The 7,810-nt window shown below is 30.5% G+C and overlaps 1 long non-coding RNA gene across 1 annotated transcript; it reads left to right on the top strand.

The window, feature by feature from the left end:
* The first annotated feature begins 201 nt into the window (after nucleotides 1–201).
* LOC107893534 (uncharacterized) lies at nucleotides 202–1,448 on the top strand. The gene is made up of 2 exons (XR_001682856.2): nucleotides 202–739; nucleotides 1,061–1,448. It is a non-coding gene; the product is annotated as an uncharacterized lncRNA (long non-coding RNA).
* The last annotated feature ends 6,362 nt before the right edge of the window (nucleotides 1,449–7,810 follow it).

Genomic DNA, 7,810 nt, shown 5'->3' with positions numbered 1-7,810 from the left:
ATATAAAAAAAAAAAGAAATTCAACCCAATTATACCAATAAAAACATAAAAAATATTGAAATGGATCAACATATATAAAAATATTAAATGAATTTTAAAATAATGAATTATACAAATAGAAGACTCAATTAAAATGGAATTAAAATAGAAGGGATAATTTATAAATAAATCAAAAGGTTAAAACAGAACTAAGGACCGGAGTAAAACGCGTTCAAATAATCAAGGATTAAAACCAAAAATGTCCCAAATCCAAAACGCTGCGTTCAGGAAAGGACCACATTGAATTTACGCACAAAATCCAGGGGCAATTTAGAAAAACAAATTGAATTCAAATAGGGCCAAATTAAAAGTCAGTGGAAAAATGAAAGGACTAATTGCGATTTATTCCTTTTAAACCAAAGTGTGGATCCTCACAGTAGTGGATCGGGTTGAAGCGGGTTGCCTTATACAGCACTGTTTTGAAGCCACTGCAATTGACTCTGAACAGTGCTGTTTTCTGCCCTTTATAAAAGCTAAAACACAGCAAAAAAGCAAGGTTCAGCCGCTTTCTATGAATCAAAACCCTAGCCTCTCTTGATTTTCCCTCAACCGATCCTAACATCCCTCTCTTAAGCACCGATTTGCCTCTATCAATGTTGACGAACAGATTCGGGCTTCGAGAGACGATAATCTTAGCCGTGAAATTCCTTCTCAACTCTAATTTCAACCAAACAGATGGGATCCCCAGTATTTCCGTAAGGTAAATCCCTCGCCTTTTTTATTTTCAAATCCTTTTAAACTCTAATGAAAAACAAAATGAACAGAGTTGAAAATAAAAAAAATAAAGAACCTTTGAATTAGAAATCACCTTTCGATTTTGGTGTTTTTTTTTTGTATTTCAGTATTTCGTAATGTATTTCTGTGAAAAAGATCCCCCTTTTAGATTACAATCCATTTTCTTTTATAATCGAATCAGGAAAAATAAATAAAAAATAAAAAAAAATGGAAATCCCCTAAATCCTTCTGCTATTTTCCTTTGCTGTCCATGAGTTGTTTGCTATAGTTTGTTAATCGGTTGCAGGAGGAGCCAGCTGGAGGTGGTGGCGCACATGGGGCGTACAGAGGGGACGAAGAAAACCGTGCGTAGGAGCTGCGGCGTGGGGAAGCCTAGGGTTCCAGAAGTTTCAATTTGTCCGGGCCATTTAGGTCGCTTTAAGATTGGGCCTTTTTTTAAAATAAGTTTAAAGTTTGGGCTTCAATTTGTATGTGGGTTAAATGTAAATTTGGTATTATGCCAAAAGCTAGGCTTTTTGTAATGTTGGACTTTGGACCTTATTTTTTTATTTTTTTATTTTTTTATTTTGGTTTTTTTGGTTCTTGTATAGGCCCGGGCGAAATGGGCCTATTACAACATTATTGCATCTTCTCTTTTAATAGTTATATATACACAATGATATAATGATAATTTATATAGTGGAGTGGGGTGGGGTGGATAATTTATATAGTGGAGTGGGGTGGGGTGGACAGCGCAAACAATTACCATTGTCGCTCCATACCTAGTGCTTAAAAGAAAAAATTCATCCTGTCTAAAAAAAAAATCGACTCCATATGAAACGGATTTGTTAGAAATCTATGAAATAGTTTGGATTTTATCATCCCTAATTTCACAACTACAATAATTAATTTTACTATCACCCTCATTTTTAACCCTATCGAAACTAATGGTACTATCCATCTGTGCAATATTACATTTTAACATTATTTAATATGTATGAGCTTTGAATTCAACATGTGTGTATAAACTATATACCAACAATGCCGATTGGGTTTTGGTTTAATTTGTATGAGTATTATTGCTAATGCAAGAGGACGTGGATTTGAGTGCGCAAAAGTACATTATCCTCCTATTTACAGGTTGAGAAGGGGTTATAAATAATTTTAGAAATTATATAAAAATAATAATAATAACAACAATTAACAAATAATTGAAACTAATTTTTTTAACTAATGACATAACATATATGTATTTTTTATATATTACAAATTGAGGGGTGAGGACAAAGGGTTTGAAACCTAATATTTAGGGTATTAAGAAGGGTGTTTAGTCACTTCTCCATATATTGTTGGCGATATTTCACAGTAAATTATTGTATTTGATTAAATTACACTCACAATAAAGGTTAAAAGAAAATATTAAAATATATTTATTAAAGGCTTACATAAGAATCAAGTGAACTGAGGATTAAAATAGTAAAATTTAAATTTATTAATTTTATAAATAAATATAAAAATAAGAAAACATACTTATTTTAATTTATAATACTAACTCATATAAAAAACTTAAATATAATATTAGGGTATTAAATCAAATACAAATACAAGGATGAAGTGACGTTAGAAAGCACGACGTAATGAGACAAAGGGTGAGTTTGGATAGGCAGTGCGTTTACCTCTGTTTAGTGTAAAAATAGCGGTGGCGGTGAGATTAGATACTGTAGCGATATTGTAACGAGAGACAAAAAGTAAGCTAAACGCACCGCACCGCACCCAATCGCCCATCCAAACTCACCCAAAGAATACATGACATGTTTTATAGAGAGAAAAAAACAAACAGCATCTAAGCTTTCTTTTCTAAATATGCAGATACCAATGTAGGTTAGAAGAAAATCATTTCAAGCACCTCCTCATATTGCATTCCAAAAGGCATCTCTATTACATATACCTACCACTAAACTCCCAAATAACATGTAAAGTGTGGGATTTGATTAAATAAATAAATACCAAAATTATACTTAGATTTTATTTTTATGTGTTACATTAAATTTGAATTTGCATTTAGTGTAATTTTATATATATGATTTTTTATTTTTAATTTAAATCTTACAAATTATTAATATTATTATTGATGTGTCACAATTTTTAAGTTTACTAATTCATTACACAAATAACCATAATTATCTAATATGAAAATAAGTATATATATTTCTTTTTTAATCGTGTATAATTGAATTAAAGTTAAAGCTTTTGAATTCATAAATATCTTAAACCATGTCATTCATTGTTGTACGGTTGTCAAAGTTGCCAAAACTAAAACCTACTCAAATAAATGGAATTTTACAATTAATGGTGAGTAGGTTCGAATCTATAGACATCAGTAGTAATTTTATACCTTTGACTAAAACTAATAAAATAAATAAAAAATGAGTTTTGTTTCTAAAGAAAACTTCAAATTAAAACTAAGAGTGGAAGAAAGCTAAATTGAAAACTAACAAATAAAATTGGAGAAAATAAATAAGATGAAACTCTAGCCAAAGCAAAATCTCCATTTGATTCAGGGGTTTGATCAACGATGCAAGGATGACTTTCAATGTTATTTAATAAATTGATTATAGTTACCGACAATCGTCTAGTAACCTAATCTCTACTCACCTTCTCGATAATAAAAACAATCACTATTAATTACTTCAATTATTGACAAACAACCCTATAACGATAGCTTAGGATTTAATTTATCAAATAACATAAAAAAACAAAAGAGACCCAATTCTAACCAATAAACACATAATCGGGATTGATTTAAGTTAGATCACATGCCCTCACTACACAAATCATTAGTCATCACAAATATTAGAACCAATCAATCGAATAAGTTTCTAATTGACTAAGCAATCATTCTACGCTATCAAATACCAGTCGCATATTTCACAAACTTGAACAATTGTAATTCAAGTAGAAAACATGCAAACACTAAAGAGCAAAGAAAATATTAAGAACAATTCAATCTCACAAACTTTATAGAATCAAACTTCAAATATTACATTAACTAGAAATGAAGTTTAGAAACCCATAAAGAAAATAAAACACAAAATCAAAATAAAACTAAGAGCGACCATGTATTCGTCTCCCCCAGTCTTAACCTAATAATGTATATTTATAGGGAAAAATAATATAATGGAGAAAATACAAAAGTTCCCTTAATTAAATAAAGCAGAATTTTTCTAGGCTTTTCGGCTATTTTCGCGCCAAACTTTTAGAGAATTTCTGGATATCTTTCTAACATTTTTGGGCTTCAACCTTGAAATAGCTTTGGCTGGATCTTTCAATTCCCTTTGAATCAATATTATAGGCCAAAAATGGAGATTTGTAGCTCAAATTATGGCCAAAATATTGAAAGTGCTATGTGTGTGAAAGTCCAATACGAAAAAACTTGTCAAAAATAAATTTTAAGTTCATTTTTCTCCAATTATTCTCTAAATTTGTTATAAATAAAATATAAATAATATAATTAAGAATATAAATATCACAATTTAAGACGAGAAACATCACGAATAATTAGAAAATTACACACTTATCAATTATCATTTCTAGTTCAAAAATATTATAAATTTATATAAAACTTTTACATGTTAGTAATTTGTTTATATAAACTTTGATATGTTTTGTAAACGGGCCAATTTCCCTGGGTCCACATCAAAGCCAAAATAATAAATAAATAAATAAAACCAAATAATAAAAAGTCCAATTATCAGTCCATTACATATCAGACCCAATAGCCCAGTTACAAGCCCATTTACAAAACAACCTAGCCCAATCAAATAACCCAATGTAAAAGGCCCAATGGCCCAAAACCTAGACCTAGGTTTAGCCAAACAGGAACCTAGGGTTTCCTTAGCGCCGCAGCCCTTAGCCTCCAGCGCCGTACAACCTCCAGCGCTTCAACAGCCCCCAGCACACAGCCCCCGTACGCCTCACGTCAAACGCCACGTACCACCGCGCCAACGGGCCTCCGTACCTGCGAAGAAATAGACAAACAACAGCACAGCAAAGAGGCAGAACCAATCGATTTGTATTTTCTTTTTTCGTTTTTTACTCGGTTTCGGTTATAAAGCCAAGAACACTGTCATTGTATTTTTTTTACGCACACAAAAACGCATACACACATACATTATACGAAAAATGAATAGAAAAATTCAAAAACAATTTCTGAAGAGGTGATCTTTCTTAGTCTTTTTAATCTTTCTGTCATTTTTATCTATTTTCCATAAATTGTTTTCATCATTTTCATTTTAAAACAAAGGAGGGGAAAAAGCAAGCCTTACCTTGCGAATCAGCCATGGATCTCTGTTCGCTTCGTTGAAATCGAAGCCGAAAGGGGATCTAAAGGCATCGTGGTGTTGGAAGGAAGGTTGAGTGGCGGCCAAATAGGAGCAAACCTTTAGGTTTTTTTTCTTTTTCAATTTGTTCTGCCAAAACATTTGGCTTTTAAGAAGCTTAAATTGGCAGCATGAAGTGATGCCGTTTGGGGCATGTGTATGTAGCCTTGAAATGGCTTGCCCAACCCGATTTTGTTTTCTTAACCCCTGGGAACCGCTTGTTTCAGTGGAGAGGGATAATTTCAAGTTAGGTCCTCCACTTTTCCATTGCAATGCAATTAATTCCAATTAATACTTTAGTTTTTTTTTAATTTCTCCCAAAGTTTGTGTGCTGTTGCAATGTAACCCTCGATTGAACACAACATCTTGGGTCGGGGAAATTTTCATCATTAGCCTCTGCGAATGTACGCGTATTGTGCAAGGGTCCTTTTTTTAATCCTAGTAGTTTATTTTATTTTTAAATTGTCCCTCTTATTTTAACTCCATTTTAATTTAGTTTTTTTTAACTTACTAATTTAAAACACATTTAATATTTTCATATGTGTCAATCCATTTTAATGATTTTGTCCATTTTTATTTGTACAATTATTTTGAAGTTTTTTTTATCATGTTATTTCTACATTTTACACAATACTTCTTTAAATATTTTATACAAATTTGTACATTTATTGTGCTCATTGATTAGTAATGCTTATTATTTCGAAGTTCACCACGTCTTTGCATATGTGTTGTGCCATCTTAATAGTTTTATTTTGTTTTATAAAATCATCGTTTTAAATTTTTTCATTTAAACTATTTTAACGCTTTCTATGTAATTTCTTTATTTAAATATTTTTATATATATTAACACATATGTTATTCTAATCGGGTTTTCTATTTAAAATATCTATTGTTTTAAAATTCATTTAATTATATATGTAAAGTTACTCGGGAATTCCATTTTTGTGTTTATAAAATTATTATTTGGAAATTCTTCTTTATATCATATTATTTTAGTATATTATGTAGTATCTGATTTAAATGTTTTTATATGTATTCGAACACGTATGACCAAATTAATTTAATCTTGTATGTATTTCCATGTTTTTGCAAATAATTATTTTTAAAGTTATTTATATATGCATGTTTTGTAAATCTATTATGTGTATTATATCTTATCGTGTATTTTTATTATTCTTTCATATCTTATATATTATTTAAGTTATCATGTACATTGTCAATTTTTGAATGAACTTGTGTTTAAAATATTTTGCATATAATTTGATTCAAACTTTTATTCTATAATATCTATTTCAATAATTATATATCCCTAGTTTTTATGCAAATTTGTCAACTTTTATATTATGCGTTAATTAATTCATCATTATTTTGGAAAATTTCTTATACCACATTGACTTCTAAATTCCATTTTGTTTTGTACATGTTTTGTTGATTGATTTATATGGTGCCATACATCGTCGTTGCATATTATTTATTCATTGTTTTGTATTGTTATATTAATTATTCTCCGTACATGCTTGAAATTTGGGTTATATTTTTAGATTAATCATATTTAATTGTTTTGTTAGTTGATTAAATAAGACATATTATCTTCATTCATCCATTGTCGTATTTTATGCATACATGTTACCCTATGTTTTCAATTTTTTTCCTCTTGGTTTACAAATGTCGCCTTATAATGTCTAACTTTTTAAAACTAATTATTCCATTCCTATTTCAAGCCGAATTAATGCGTTTTAAGCTAGTTTTATAATTATTCATTTAAAAAATTCTTTAAAATGAAAGAAATGTTCGATATTTGGCAATTCGGGGAATCGTGCCCTATCATGCTGGGTTGCAATTTCCCATTTGTTCAAAATAATCGAATACTCCTTTAGAATTTCACTCATTTTTTTTAAGATTCTAAAACAAGGCAATGGTCAATGTTTGGAAATTGGAGGAATCGTGCCTTACCGTGTTGGGTTTCGGTTTTTCGTTGGACTAAATAATTGGGCATCCTTTTTTGTAATTTTCAACATATAAATTTTTGGAAGTCAAAAATTTATCGTGTTTTTAAGAGTATGGAGGATTGTGTCCTATCGTGCTGGATATGATGCTGTATACATTCGAAACAAGAGAATTTTGACGACCAACTTAAGCCATTCATATGTTTTAAAAGGAACCATATTTCAAAAATAGTTTTAAATCTTAGACATAAGGACAATACTTAATCAATTTGGTACCAATTTTGGGCGTAGTGAGGGTGCTAATCCTTCCTCATACGTAACCGACTCCCGAACCCTTTTTCTCAAATTTACGGAGGCCAAAATCAATTTTAACAAAACAAAGTGTTTTATTAGGTGACCCGATCACACCTAAATAAAATATTGGTGGCGACTCCACAGTTTGTTTTCAAAAAGTCAATCCCCGTTTTTTTAAATAAAAAAAAATAGTTTCGACAGCTTGGCGACTCCACTGGGGATCGATACAAGAGAGTCAAGCCATAAAATTGATTATTCGTTGTCATTTTGTCAAAGAAATTGAAAATTTGTTTTGAAAATCATGATTGCATTTGTTTGTATGATTTTCATGGTTCGGGTCTTGTAGAATAATATTACATTGCATTGCATGATCGCTGTGGTCACACTTTCTAAGCGGGAGTAAGAAACTATGCTTTCGTGAGGTTTTCACCTCCGCAT

This window comes from Gossypium hirsutum, chromosome A13, assembly GCF_007990345.1.
Source record: "Gossypium hirsutum isolate 1008001.06 chromosome A13, Gossypium_hirsutum_v2.1, whole genome shotgun sequence".
In the NCBI taxonomy this organism is placed as follows: Eukaryota; Viridiplantae; Streptophyta; class Magnoliopsida; order Malvales; family Malvaceae; genus Gossypium; species Gossypium hirsutum.
The sequence above is the reverse complement of the archived record's forward strand: the minus strand, read 5'-3'. Positions and strand labels throughout refer to the sequence as shown.